At 49.3% G+C, this 15,358-nt stretch overlaps 1 non-coding gene across 1 annotated transcript; it reads left to right on the forward strand.

Moving 5' to 3' along the window:
• Positions 1–11,278: 11,278 nt before the first annotated feature.
• LOC112546268 (U1 spliceosomal RNA) lies at positions 11,279–11,442 on the forward strand. Its single transcript, XR_003089918.1, has one exon. It is a non-coding gene; the product is annotated as a U1 spliceosomal RNA (small nuclear RNA).
• Positions 11,443–15,358: the final 3,916 nt, after the last annotated feature.

Below are 15,358 nucleotides of genomic sequence, written 5' to 3' on the forward strand. Positions count from 1 at the left end.
TGCGGCACCGTGAGCAGCCCCTGATGTTCCCTGTTTGAGCCCCAGAACCAGCCCTGAGTGACTGGGGGGACACAGGGAGAGCAGCTGACATGCCAAGGGGCTACCCAGGGGAGGATATGAGCCTGAAAGGCAGCAGTGACATCACAAGGGCCTTTTGCAGCACCTCAGCTCATTCGTTGGAAGGCAGTGACCTCACAGAGGGTCCATGGCAACAGCCAGGTGGAACAAGCTGCAGGGCTGGGGCATCTCAGAGACCCCCCATAGCCCAGCTGCCTGCCTTGAATCATCTTTGTGAGGTTTCCCCTTGGGGGCAGAAGGGATTGAGAGTCACATCTGGGAGTATCTCTGTAGAGATTTCCCCTTTCCCCAGGCTGCAGTGGGAGGGGGCTGGGACAGGAAGGGTTACAGAAGAGGTTGGCACTGAACTTCTGGGAGAAGCAAGAGGAAGGACTGCAGACACCCGATGAGAATGGGATTTGAACCCATGCATGCAGAGGACAATGGATTAGCAAGCCATCACCTTAACCACTCAGCCACTTCATCTGTGTTGCATAAGATTTGGTTCAACCACATAAAGTCAGCACTTCAGGGAACCTTTCTGCCACTCACTGGCTGGCCAGGGACACCCAGGGTGGGCAGATTTTGCCTTTTCACAATGTTCCCTGGGCTACTGTACAAAGCTTAGTGCTAGTAACAAACCCAAACACCCCCTGGCTACATCTACTCTGCAGGCTTCTTCTGCAAGAACTGTTTTGTGCAAGAGTTCTTGTGCCAAAGTTCTTGTGCAACAGCGCACTCACACTGCCATGTGCTTTTGCACAAGAAAAGTGCTTTTCTGCAAGAGCGCCCATGGCAGTGTGGATGCTCTCCTGCACAGGAAAGCTCTGATGGCCATTTTAGCCATAGGGCTTTCTTGAGCAAGAAACCCCTGTTGCCTGTCCACACTGCCTTCTTGTGGACAAGTTCTTGTGCAAGAGGGCTTATTCCTCATGAGGAGAGGAATAACTTTTGTACAAGAAACCCTGTTTTCTGAGGCTTTACTGTAAATTTCCTTGTACAAGAATGTGTGTGCAATATAGCCGCTCTGCAAGTTTTTGCACAAGAACAGCTACTCTTGCTCAAAAAGCCTGCAGCGTAGACACAGCCTGAGAGAGGAGAGGAAAGGAGATGCCCAGAGCCTCCCCCCAGCAGGCTGGCTTTCAACAGGCTGGATGTGTCTACACAGCACCTTCACCTCAAAGTAAGCTGTGCAATGTGAGTGGGCTGCCCACTGGTCCCAAGGGAAGGTCTGTGGGGAGTTTCAATGACAACAACAGCAACAAAGTTCCATAATCTACTCTCACGTGAATGAGATTTATTCCTCCACTAACAAGTGTCTCTGAAGGGCTGAGAAATGCAGGGCCCAGGTGCAGGAGCCGGGTCACATTCTCCTGCCTGACAGTCTCAGTCCTGGCTGAAGCCTGGCTACAGAGAGACAAGGCCAATGCAAACAGCCCTATGACAGCAACGGAGTCAGTATGAGGATGGGTGGAGCAGGGAGCTGGGGGAAGATCTGGGCTAACTCACTAGGGATACATTCCATAGCTCAAAATAAGCGATACAAATGTGTAGCTTTTTTTGGGTCAATTTTGAAATAGCTTATTTTGAAATTCGGCGCTGGCTACACAGCACTTATTTCCAAGTAAGTCACTATCCCAAAACATCCCTCACTCCTCATGCTATGAGGTTTACAGGGACATCAGAATAGTGAGCCCGTTATGGTTTGAAACAAGGGGCTTGCTTTTAAGACACATATGTGTAATAGGAGAACCACATTCTGGACCTCAGAGCTAGCCCACAAGTGGCCCTTTCAGAAACGAGCCTTGGGCAGCCTCAGGGACACTGGGGGCTCTGGAACAAGAGGACCAGACTTCAAAGAGAAACTGCTGAACTACAGTTCATCTTCAAGTTTGACACAATCAACTCTGGATTAAACAAAGACTGTGAATGGCTTGCTAACTACAAAAGCAGCTTCTCCTCTCTTGGAATTCACACCTCCAGATCAGCTATTATAAGTGGGCCTTATCCTCCTTGATTGGATCCACCTCATCATCTCCAGCCTGATTCTGGCCTGCATATTTATACCTGCCTCTGGAAATTTCCACTACATGCATCTGACGAAGTGGGTCTTTGCCCACGAAAGCTTATGCTCCTATACTTCAGTTAGTCTATAAGGTGCCACAGGACTCCTCGCTGCTTTTGCAGATTCAGATTAACACTGCTACCCCTCTGATATTTAATAAACCTGTAACTGTTTAAGCTTTAACCTGACTCCTTCAGTTGCTGTAACGGAACCAAGCACAATTTAAAAGAGCTCCAGCCGGTCATAAGGGACAGATACAGGCAGAGCTGGGCATTTGGATCGTGTCGCTTCCAGAGGACAGATCCATAGGGGCATCTCTCAGCCTTCCAGGCTGCCCACTGCGAAGGGATCATGTATCCTAGCAGTCAAAATCTGAGGTGTAATAAGCTCTCCCTGTAAACTCTGGGGCATCTGTTGGCCTGTTGGCTGCCCACCACGAAGGGACCTGGTCCTAGTGGTCAAAGACACGGACGTTAAACTTCTCGGGGCACCAGTCAACCTTCCTAGGCTGCCCACTGCAACGGGACCCTGTGTCCCAGCAGTTGAAAACATGGGTGTAACACACACACACACACACACACACACACACACACACACACACCCTGCCCTGACCATCGGCTGACAGGGGCACTTGAGCCCTTCAGCTGGATTCAGACCAGGCCGGTTGGAGCCTCTCATGCTTGCCAAGGGGGATTTTGCACTTGCTGCCTTGGGAGCCAGAGTCACATTGCAGAGCTCCTCCAGGGCCGTCCCATGGCATCTACAGGCCAGCCCCAGCCGCTCTCTCTGCCCTCAGCAATGTGGCTTCATTTTATCCTTCCCCTTCAGTAACAACCGGTCATTCCCAACCAGCCCCAGCCCCTGTGGGTTTTGCACTAGAACAGCGGTGGAACAGCATTGCGCAAGAGGGTTTTTTTATGCAAGAAGGGGTAGTATGGACAGCTCCTTCTTGAGCAAAAGTCTGTGCTGCAAACATGGAGGCTCACTAGGTATGCAAATGAGGCATTGCAATATTCCATGCTTAGTCTCATTTGCATATTGCTTGTGCAAAATCAGCACAATGGAGACATAGCCTTGGAGTTGAACCCAGTAACGCCTGCTTACAAGTTTGGTGTTTTAGCCAGCTAAGCCATAGTGCCCACTTTAGCTAGGTTTACATTACAGAGTTTTTCCAGGATACGTCTTGTATATCTGAAAAACTTTGCCACATCCAGGGAATGCATCCACTTTTTCAGATCAGTGCATTCTTTCATAAGGCCTGTATTCCTCATTTTATTAGGAATACGGGCTCTTCCGAAAGAGGTTTTCCCCACATTTGGGCCCATCTAGATGGGCCAAATATCAGAAAAGCCTCTTCCAAAATAAGAAAAGTGCCTCTCAAACTGATCTAATTGATGGTTGCAGACAACACCTTTGCATCCCAAAGTGCAGCCATTCCCCAATTCTCTCTAGCCTTGGCAGGGTCTCAAGACCTGCGCAGCCCAAGAAACATGATTGGCAGCTCATACCCAGAAACTTTTTGTCAATTGCACTGCCGGGCTCTGAAGACATGGACTCCAGGCAACCACCTTGGTTGCCTTCTGCTAAGGCAAGGCCGGGCCAGAGGGAAAATAATCTCTCCTTCAAGCCAGGATTGAACCAGCAACCTAATGATCACTTGCTAAGCATACACTACAGTCCACCACTCTACCAGCTGAGTTATCAAATAGTAACTGGGTGATGCTGGTTTGTCCAGGTTGTCCCTTCTACAAGTCTCAGGGCAAGTGCTCCCCCAAGTAGATGGCATTGCTGATGAGGGGCAGAGGTGCACAGGGGTTGTCACAGGTACTTCACATGCAGACAGACCCCTTGAGTGAAACCTGAGCTAGATCCATCCATGTCACAGCAAAAGGAAGAAAGTTGGGTTCTTTTCGTGTGTCTTCTTTGTTCCAGAGTCTCTAGGGTTGTAGGAGGGGCTGATCCACAAAAAACAAACCACTTGAATGAACCTCTGTCCAGCCTCTTGTGCTGCTCTCCAAGGCTCCACAGCCTTGGGCGCCATGGAAATGGGCATTGTGAAAGTAGAATGAGGTAAAATGATGGTGTTTGGTCCTTTATAGAAAGGGGAATGTTAAGATAATGTTGTTTGTGTATAAGCAGAAAGAAGGATGTTAAGACAGTAGACAATGATTCCACTTAAGGTGACAGTGGGACAGTAACAGGAGATTGGTAAGAGTTAATAAGAAAATGAGATAGGTGATTAGCCCCAGGTAATCTTGTAACCTTGTTTGAGTTTGCACCCTTTGTCAGCCGGTGGTCAGGGCAGTGAGTGGTGTGTGTGTGTTATACACCCAAGACTTCAACTGCTGGGACTGTGGTCCCTTCGCAGCGGGCAACCTGGAGAAGGTTGACGGGCACCCCAAGAAGTTTACAGGGAGAGCTTATTACGCCTCAGACTTTAACTGCTAGGACACGCGGTCCCGTTGCAGCGGGCAGTCTAGAGAAGGCTGAGAAATGCCCCATGGATCTGTCCCCTGAAGGCAACACGATCCAAATGCCCAGTTCTCCCTATATCTGTCCCTTATGACCAGCTGGAGTTCTTTTCTTTGTGTTTGGTTCAGGTACAGCAGCACGGGTTCAAGTCAGAAACTTGACATGCACTGGCCTATTTGTAGAGAAAGAAAATAAAGAAAACTTGGTGTTATATATATATATATATATATATATATATATATATATATATATAAAGTGAATGAGGGCACCAACTTATTTTTACTATAATTTAGGCAGCGGTCCGAAAGCAAACTGCGGCGATTTGATTGACAGGGAAATTATTTCTCGGGGCTTTAAAAATGGCTGTTCAATTTATGAATGATGCAAAATGGATGCTGCATCTTTGATTGACAAGATAATGATTTTTCTGCTGTCTGATTGGATAATTGCTGACCACATGTCCCCAGTGAAACAAAATGACCACTTGGAGTGCTTCAATTAAGGAGAAAGTTTTCTTAAGTGTGATTGACAGCCTAACAAGATACCAGAGTTTACATAGAAGGGAACGGCCGTTCTAAATGAAGTTAAGTGTTTATTTCAGTTTACAGATAGATACAAAGACTCCCTGCGGTTTGATTGACAAGTTAATTGGGTTCCACAGTTTATAGCTAAATCACCTTACCAAAGGCAGTTTTACAATAGAAATGAAGCAGTTTGACTTAAGAAACTATAATAGATTAACTAAACTTATAACATAGTAACAATTAAAGGGTAACATAAAGAAACATTGCAGGTATAATTCTCACCCCTGCGTTCCAAACTTAGCATGGCCAGCGTCTTTCTCTCAATCCCTCGGGAAGAAGTAGGGCAAGGTTGGGCATCCCACGGACCTCGGGAGACAATCAATACCTGCCAGCAGGTGTAGGTGATTGGAGCTCAAATGGGGTGGGCTACTAAACCCCTCTTTATACCCCTTGGCTATGTCTACACTGGCATGAATTTCCAAAAATGCTTTTAACGGAAAAGTTTTCCGTTAAAAGCATTTTCGGAAAAGTGCATCTTTAGATTGGCAAAAAGGATGTGGACGCATTGGAGAGGGTCCAGCAGAGGGAAACCAAAATGATTAGGGGGCTGGAGCATATAACCTATGAGGAGAGGCTGAGGGAGTTGGGTCTGTTTAGTCTGCAGAAGCGAAGAGGGAGGGGGGACTTGATAGCAGTCTTCAACTTCCTGAAGGGAGGTTCCAAAGAGGATGGAAGGAGTAGTGACAGATGGCAGAACAAGGAGCAATGGTCTCAAGTTGTGGTGGGTGAGGTCTAGGTTGGATATTAGGAAAAACTATTTCACTAGGAGAGTGGTGAAACACTGGAATGGGTTACCTAGGGAAGTAGTGGAGTCTCCATCCCTAGAGGTGCTTAAGTCTCGGCTTGACACAGCCCTGGCTGGGTTGATTTACTTGGGATTGGCCCTGCCTAGAGCAGGGGGCTGGACTTGATGACCTTCTGAGGTTTCTTCCAGCTGTATGGTTGGTATTTGGTGGTGGTGGCTGGGGGTTGTTCTGAAAGGCTGTAGGCACCATTTGACCCTTTTGTTCTTCACTGTGGGTACGTCTACACAGCAGGGCTATCGCCAAAAGCCAAGTGGCTCAGCCAAGCGTTGGGCATCAGAGGGACACTCGCATCTGCAGACTCCCCAGTGCTGCTGGGAATTGGGTAGGTCTGACATCTCTGTGTGTCTGTGACTGGCCAGTGAATGTCGCCCTGCTTGGGCCTTTCTCCCCTTGAGAACAAACCTTTAGGCTCAGACACTGACAGGCGGGGGGCACTGCTACATTTTGTGTGTGATACAAACCCGGCCGCGTGCTGCCCCTCTGGGGCTGGGAGAATAGTCTGTGCCTAGGAGCAGGGTTTGAACGTGTCTCTCCCTGTCCCAGGCTGAGCACTGATGGGAAGCCAGAGAGCTGGGATGCAGCCAAGCCTTGGGACTAGCAGCTTCTGTGACAGGGGAGAGAAATGGCGTTTGCAGGGAGGCTCCCTGCCCCCCCCACCCCTGCTCACACAAGCATCAGATAACAGCCCTTGCACCCGCCTCTCAGGCAAGCTGCCCTGAGCCCTGGCTCTAGGGCCTGAGTCACCTGCTCTCGCTTGGTCCTGGGGGAGGGAGAGAGTAGCCCAACCACAACTTTAGGGCTTTTGCCGGAGGCCAAGGCAGCCCCAGGAGGGCTCAGGGAGCAGGAGGAAGAGCCTTGAGCAGGGCCGGCTGGCCGTAAGCCGATTTGGCCGAATCGGGCCCCGTGCCCCTGAACCTAGAAGTACTGGTGAGTTACAGAGCCGGGGGCCCTGCTTCACCCGTATGTGGAGCTGGGTCTCTATCCCGGCTCTGCCTGGAGCGGGCCCGGGAACCCCTTGCCGGCCCCCTGCGCATCCTCCCACCCCGCCCCCAGAGCTTCCCGCTTGGCCCTGGATCATCCCTGCCATGTGCGGCTCCCCCTTGCGGAGGACGCCTCGGCATGATGTGATGTCACAGCCTGGGATTTTAAAGCTCTTCAGAGGCACGTTGCAGGGCTGCCTCTGGGTTTGGCCTCCGGGGCCTGAGTGCAGACTGTGGCCCCGCAAACTGGAAGGTAGGGAAGGGGAAGAGGCGGGGGCAGAGGCAGAGGGGAGGGGAAGGGAAAGGAAGGGGCTGAGGGGGAGGGGAAGGTGAAGGTGCTTGTGGGGAGGGGAAAGAAAGGCGAAGGCATCAAGAGACAGGGTGGAGGAGAGACAAATGATGGGGGGCCAAGTGTAGACAGTGAGGGAAAGGGCAGGAGGGGAGGTGTCAGTGGGAGGGGGGACAGGGTGATGCTGGGAGTGGAGAAGGGAAGGGCATTGAGGGCTAGAGGTGCTGGGAGAAGGCTTGAAAGAAGGGGTGGGCATGAGAAAGGTGAGGATGGAGCAAAGCATGTGAGGGCACAGAGGGGGAAGGAGGGGAATGGGGCAGAGTGGTGAGAGGGTGGGCATCAGGGAAAAAGAGGGCAGGGGCAGTAAGGGAAGGGGGGACACCAGGAGGGTGCAGGGATAAGGGAAGGTGCAGGTGCCAGGGGATTTTGGGGTGATGCAGAAGGGCAGACACCTGCAGGGGAGGGACCAGCCCCAAAGGGGAGAGGCAGGGCAGGTGTGTAGAGGGAGGTGTTTGAAGAGGGGTAGTTCACATGATCAGAGTGGGGCTACTGGAGGAGTAGGCACAGGGGGGAGAGAACGGCTGGTGGAGGGGGGCAGGTCGCAGGAGGGCTGAGGGCAGTGAGAAGGGCAGGAGTCACGACAGCAGGGGAGGGTGAGGAGTTGGGGGGCAGCAGGCACCAGGGGAGATGATGGAGCAAGGAGAGGAGACATGGCAGCTGAGAGAAAAGGTAAAGGTTTAAAAATATTTATTAATAACTTGGTATGCTGCCCACAGCCAGTTTGTTTGCACCCCGCAGTGCAGTTTGGGTTTGTGGGGATCAACACGTGGCTGGCGAGTGGGAGCCAAAACAAAGTAGTCAGTGTAATGATCTTCTGTTGATATGTGTTTTAGTAGTTAAATTCTTGGACTGTCATCCCCCATTATTATACAGACCATTATTATACAGGAAACTACAGACCGGTCAGTTTAACGTCTGTCCCAGGGAAGATAATGGAGCAGGTAATTAAGGAAATCATATGCAAACACTTGGAAGGTAATAAAGTGATAGGGAATAGCCAGCATGGGTTTGTGAAGAACAAGTCATGCCAAACTAATCTGATAGCTTTCTTTGATAAGATAACGAGCCTTGTGGATAAGGGAGAAGTGGTGGATGTCATATACCTAGACTTTAGTAAGGCATTTCATACGGTCTCGCATGATATTCTTATTGATAAACTAGGGAAATATAACTTAGATAGGGCCACGATAAGGTGGGTGCATAATTGGCTGGATAACCATAGTCAGAGAGTTGTTGTTAACGGTTCTAAATCCTGCTGGAAAGGGATAACAAGTGGAGTTCCTCAAGGGTCTGTTTTGGGACCCGTACTGTTCAATATCTTCATCAATGATGTAGATATTGGGATAGAGTACGCTTATTAAGTTTGCAGATGATACCAAACTGGGTGGGGTTGCGACTTCTTTGGAGGATAGGGACATAATTCAAAATGACCTTAGCAAGTTAGAGAAATGGTTAGAGGTAAACAGGATGAGGTTTAATAAAGAGAAATGCAAAGTGCTCCACTTAGGAAGGAACAATCAGTTCCATACATACAAGATGGGAAGCGACTGTCTAGGAAGGAGCATGGCGGAAAGGGATCTAGGGGTCATAGTGGACCACAAGTTGAGTATGAGTCAACAGTGTGATGCTGTTGCAAAAAAAGCAAATATGATTCTAGGTGGTATCAACAGGTGTGTTGTAAGCAAAACTCGTGAAGTCATTCTGCCGCTGTACTCTGCACTAGTTAGGCCTCAGCTGGAGTACTGTGTCCAGTTCTGGGCGCCACATTTCAAGAAAGATGTGGAGAAATTGGAAAGGGTACAGAGAAGAGCGATAAGAATGATTAAAGGTTTAGAGAACATGACCTATGAAGCCAGGCTTCATGAACTGGGCTTGTTTAGTTTGGAAAAAAGAAGATTAAGGGGGGACATGATAGCAGTTTTCAAATATCTAAAAGGGTGTCACAAGGAGGAAGGAGAAAATTTGTTCCTCTTGGTTTCTGAGGACAGGACAAGGAGTAATGGGCTTAAAGTGCAGCAGGGGAGGTTTAGATTGGACATTAGGAAAAAATTCCTAACTGTCAGGGTGGTCAAATATTGGAATAAATTGCCAAAGGAGGTGGTGGAATCTCCCTCTCTGGAGATATTTAAGAACAGGTTAGATAGACATCTGTCAGGGATGGTGTAGACGGAGCTTGGTCCTGCCTTGAGGGCGGGGGGCTGGACTCGATGACCTCTTGAGGTCCCTTCCAGTCCTATTAATCTATGATTCTATAGAGTTCTTTATTTTGGTAACCTCTCTAATCTCCCTTAGCATTTCAATGTCAGTATCGCTGTCCTGGTCAGGTGGTCGGTAATATATCCCTACTGCTAATTTCTTATTATTGGAGCATGGAATTACTATCCATAGTGATTCTATTGAACATGTTGATTCACTTAATATTTTTATTTCATTTGATTCTACATTATCTTTCACATACAGTGCCACTCCGCCACCCACCCGGCCTGCTCTATCATTTCTATATATTTTATATCCCGGTATGATTGTGTCCCACAGATTTTCCTCATTCCACCAGGTTTCAGTGATGCCTATTATGTCAATCTCCTCCTTTAATACGAGATACTCTAGTTCACCCATCTTATTAGTCAGACTCCTAGCATTTGTATACAAGCACTTTAAAAATTTGCCACTGCTTATTTGTCTGCCCTTCCCTGATGCATTGGATTCCTTTGTATGCGGTTGTTTGTCTGCTCTGGCCCATGGTTTGCCCTCTCCCCTCCTCTCTTTCTGACTACAGCTTAGAGAATCTCTATCAATGGATTCTCCTCTAAGAGAAGTCTCCCTCTGATTTATGTGCATCTCCACACCAATCGGCTTTCCCCCATCTCTTAGTTTAAAAACTGCTCTACGGCCTTTTTAATGTTTAGTGCCAGCAGTCTGGTTCCACCCTGGTTTAGGTGGAGCCCATCCTACCTGTATAGGCTCCCCCTCTCCCAAAAGTGTCCCCAGTTCCTAATAAATCTAAACCCCTCTTCCCTACTCCATCATCTCATCCATGCATTGAGACTCTGAAGCTCTGCCTGCCTACCTGGCCCTGCGCGTGGAACTAGAAGAATTTCTGAGAATACCGCCATAGAGGTCCTGGATTTCAGTCTCTTTCCTAGCAGCCTAAATTTGGCCTCCAGGACATCTCTCCTACCCTTCCCTATGTCATTGGTACCTACATGTACCACGACCACCGGCTTCTCCCCAGCACAACACATAAGTCTGTCTAGATGCCTCGAGAGATCCGCAACCTTCGCACCAGGCAGGCAAGTGACCATACGGTTCTCCCGGTCATCACAAACCCAACTATCTATGTTTCTAACGATCAAATCACCCACTACTAACACCTGCCTCTTCCTAACTGGCATTCCCTCCCCCTCAGAGGTATCCTCAGTGCGAGAGGATACCGCAACATCCTCTGGGAGGAGGGTCCCAACTACAGGATGGTTTCCCTCTTCTCCCATTGAATCCTATATGCCAGTGATCCCCAACACAGTGCCTGCAGGCACCATGGCACCCGCCGGGGCATTTATGTGCACCCATGGAATGATCTGGACTGACCCTGCCCCCGGGCACATGGCACATGCACGGTGCTGGCCCCTGCCCCAGGCACGCGGCACATGCACGGCCCTGCCCCCGAATGCCCAGTGTGTGAGCGGCCCCACCCTTAGATGCCCGGCAGCCCCAAAAGGCTGGGGACCACTGCCGTATGCAGATATTGTCACGAGCAGAGCCCTGTGGGAGCAGGAGCAGGCTGGTTAGCTGGGCCTGAATTTGGTGATTGGGGCTGGCCTGGGGCATCAGGAGGTGTCCGAGGGGGGGAGGAGAGTGAGCAGGAGGGATGTGGTGCAGGCATGGCCACTTGGGGTGGTGAGGTTGTGCCCACCCTGAGGTGAGAGTGTTTAGGTGCTTGGGGGGCAGTGGTTGTGCCTGGGCTTCTCATACATACCTCTCAGGGGAAATAGCATGGTCATAAAGGTGGCTTTTCGAGGGTGAAGCTCATCTATTGCACTATGGTTGTGTTGATTTCTGTAATTTCCCCAAAGGTGGAAAATTTGATTCCACCATTTGTAGTAGTGGAGGACTGTATTTGTGCTTTTCCCTGTTACTTATTGTGAGAGACAGACACATGGGCTACGTCTACACTGGCATGATTTTCTAGAAATGCTTTTAATGGAAAAGTTTTCTGTTAAAAGCATTTTCGGAAAAGAGCGTCTCGATTGGCACGGATGCTTTTCTGCCAAAGCCCTTTTTGCGGAAAAGCATCCGTGGCCAATCTAAATGCACTTTTGCGCAAAAGAGCCCCAATTGCCATTTTCGCAATCGGGCCTTTTTTGCGGAAAACAAATCTCTGCAGTCTACACTGGCCCTTTTGCGCAAAAGTTTTTCGGAAAAAGACTTTTGCCTGAACGGGAGCAGCATAGTATTTCCGCAAAAGCACTGACAATCTTACGTGAGATCGTCAGTGTTTTTGCGGAAATTCAAGTGGCCAGTGTAGACAGCTGGCAAGTCTTTCCGCAAAAGCAGATGATTTTGTGGAAAAACTTGCCAGTCTAGACACAGCCATGGGCTATGTCTACACTGGCAGCTTCTTGTGCTTCTTGTGTTTGTGGAAGAGTTCTTGTGCAAAAAATCTTCCACAAGAGCGCATCTACACTGGCATGTACTTTTGAGCAAGAGCATCTATGGCAGTGTGTACGCTCTCTTGTGCAAGAAAGCTCTGCGGGCCATTTTAGCCATAGGGGTTTCTTGTGCAAGAAATTCATGTTGCCTGTTTACACTGCCCTCTTGCGCAAGAGGGCTTATTCCTCGTGGCTACGTCTAGACTGGCATGAATTTCCGAAAATGCTTTTAATGGAAAAGTTTTCCGTTAAAAGCATTTTCAGAAAAGCACATCTAGATTGGCAGGAAGCTTTTCCGCAAAAGCACTTTTTGCGGAAAAGCGTCTGTGGCCAATCTAGACACAGTTTTCCGCAAAAAAGCCCCGATCGCCATTTTCGCAATCGGGGCTTTTTTGCGGAAAACACTACTATGCTGTTTACACTGGCCCTTTTGGGCAAAAGTCTTTCGGAAAAAGACTTTTGCCCAAATGGGAGCAGCATAGTTTTTCTGGAAAATCACTGACAATCTCACATGAGATCGTCAGTGCTTTTCTGGAAATACAAACGGCCAGTGTAGACAGATGGCAAGTTTTTCCGCAAAATCAGATGATTTTGCCAGTCTAGATCTTGCCAGTCTATACACAGCCCGTGGGGAGAGGAATAACTCTTCCGGAAGAAGCCCTGTTTTACAATGCTATACTGTAAACTCACTTCTGGAAGAATGCTCATGCAGTGTAGACAGCCGGCAAGTTTTTGCGGAAGAATGGCTGTGCTTCCACAAGAAGCTGCCAGTGAAGACGTAGCCCCAGTGTCCTGTCTGCCCACAGTGGCTAATGCAGGTGCCCCCGAGGGAATGAACAAAACAGGGAATCCCCAAGTGATCCACCCCCTGTCACCCATTCCCAGCTTCTGGCAAACAGAGGCTCAGGACACCCTCCCTGCCCATCCTGGCTAGTAGCCATTGATGGACCAATGGAGACTCTGGTCAGTTTTTCCTGCCCTGTCCATGTGGTGTTTACTCTTTTAGAAATGGGAGAATGTTCACTCCCCACCCAATGGGCCTGTTCAGAAAAGTAGGAATAAGGATCTTTCAAGTAGGAATAAGGGATCTTCTGGAAAAGGGCTTATTTTCCGCAAGATCCCGTCTAGACTGGCACTTTTTTCCGGCAAAACCCCGAGCCGGAAAAAAGCAGCATCCATGTTCATGCAAATGCCACGGGGGATATTTAAATCCCCCGTGGTATTTGCAATTCCGAAGTGTCTCATGCATCCCTTTTACAGAAAAGCGTGCCAGTGCAGACACAGCCTAAATGTTCCTTTTCCTATTAACTCAGGCACACCTGGCTAGCACTCTGATCGGCATACCTACAAACAACATTAACATACTTTTCTTCTTCCTTTTCAGAGACAAACAGTATTCCTTCAATTTATTCAATTATTACATCATAATTCATCTTTCTCTTACAGTATAATTCTTTCTACTTTCACACTGTGTTACTGAGGGCAGCAGCTCTGAGACCTGCAGACACACAGGGGCTTCCCTCCCCTCAGGCACAAACTGAGGCTGGAAGAGGCTGGTTTGGCTGAGTCACTTTCCTGCCCCTCCTGAGCTTTGTCCCCCAGTTCTCTCCTTGTCATCTGGAGCTGATGCCAGCACAGCCTGCGGCTGCCATAAGGGGAATGTACCCAGCCAGAGTGGGTCCAGAGGGGCCACAATGAACGTCTTCCTGCTACAGACCCACCTGAGCTCCTAGATCACGGTGTCAGAGGCAGTATTATCTGACCCAGGAAACTCAGCCAACTCTGGGGCTTTGTACCCTGAGCAGACAGACACCAGCCTCCTCTGCCTGTGCTGTAACCAGGGACTCCTCCCCACGTGCCTGAATCCCTCTGGGCTGCCCTACACTCCCCAGGGACAGTTCAGCAGATGCAGCTTTGATTCGCTGGGCTGGAATCACTAGACCTGAACCAGACCCAGAGAACCCAGATTTTTAAGTGACCAGGAACCAGATTCAAACCATTATTTGTCTTGTAACTCAGAGAAACTGAATTGGGCAATCTCAGTGCCATAATGTGACTCTGGTTTGACCCCAGAACTAGACATTTTCTTTCTAAAACCCTGGTTAATGCTGAGAGTAAATTGCTTGTAGACTGAGAGTTAAGGAAGGATATCAGCCAGCATAGGGCTTGAATCCATGACCCTGAGATTAAAAGTCTCGTGTGCTACCAACTGAGCTATCAAGGCTACATGCTGTTTTATACTGCAGCACAGGGCCATCTCTCCAGTTACAGGACACAGGGTTCAGGATTTCTTTTAGCATGGCAGCAAGGGGAGATGGAGGAAAATCAAACCCCTTTGCAAGCTTTGTTCTCACGGCACCAAGTGTGACAGGAGGGGTGTGAGCTGGGGAGCCTGCCCCCCCCAAAGGGGCATTTGGGTGCACCCAGAGGCAGCAAGAATTTATTGCCTCAGGCCAGTGCATTGGGGACAATGTGTGAGCCCCCCATAAGCATTTTCTGCTCCCACTGGGGAAGGCAGCTAGGCAAGACTGTCCCTTTCAGCCCCAGGTGCAGGAGGTAACAGAGAGGGGAGGAAAGTCCATGGCCAGAGCCTCATCCCAGCAGGTTGGCCCTGCGCAGAATCTGTGCATGATGGAGCCTCACACAGCAGGGCTATGGCCTGTTCTCTGCAAAGTGCTCAGCTGTTTCATTTTTTTGCAGGAAAGGGTGGGATCCATGTGCCCTGTTCCTCACTGACAGGAGTGTCCTCTTCACTTCTTTTCACAGAGGGTATGTCGACACTGCACTCCTCCTTCGAGGGAGGAATGCAACTCCAGATGAGCAAAATTACAAATGAAGCGTGGATTTGAATTTCCTGGGCTTCATTTGCATAATTACATTATGGCGCTATTTCAAAATAGCATTATTTTGAAAAAAGAAACACTGTCTAAACACGGTTATTTGGAAAGAAAATGCTTCTTTCAAAATTACCTGGCAGGTGCCTGGGACAGCTTAGTTATGGGGTGGCTCTCTGGGACTTTTCTCCCAGCTGCTCCACGTGTTTCCATTGCCCATCCCGAGGGAAGGAGGAGAAGAGTCACTCTCCATGGCTGCAGGAGCTGCAGAGATTGCACCCTCAGGATCTCTGAACACTGACAGCCCCAGGGAATCACAAGGGCATGTGGTGCTGGCTCTCCTCTCCCAGCAATTGCAGTCAGAGCCCTGCCTTGCCTGTGCCAGTCACAGCAGCCTCTGCACCTGCTCCAGGCTCGTGGTTTCCTTCTTTCCAACGTTCCTCCCCAATCAGCCTTTTCCTGAATCAGCAGTTCCATGGGTGGCCAGAGGAGGCCTCTCCTGTGTCAAAGAAGGATATAGGAAAGTGTGAGCAAAGGCTGCAACAAGGCACCAGGGGGAATTGAA

This window comes from Pelodiscus sinensis, chromosome 19 (genome assembly GCF_052426305.1).
Source record: "Pelodiscus sinensis isolate ZL-2025 chromosome 19, ASM5242630v1, whole genome shotgun sequence".
In the NCBI taxonomy this organism is placed as follows: domain Eukaryota; kingdom Metazoa; phylum Chordata; order Testudines; family Trionychidae; genus Pelodiscus; species Pelodiscus sinensis.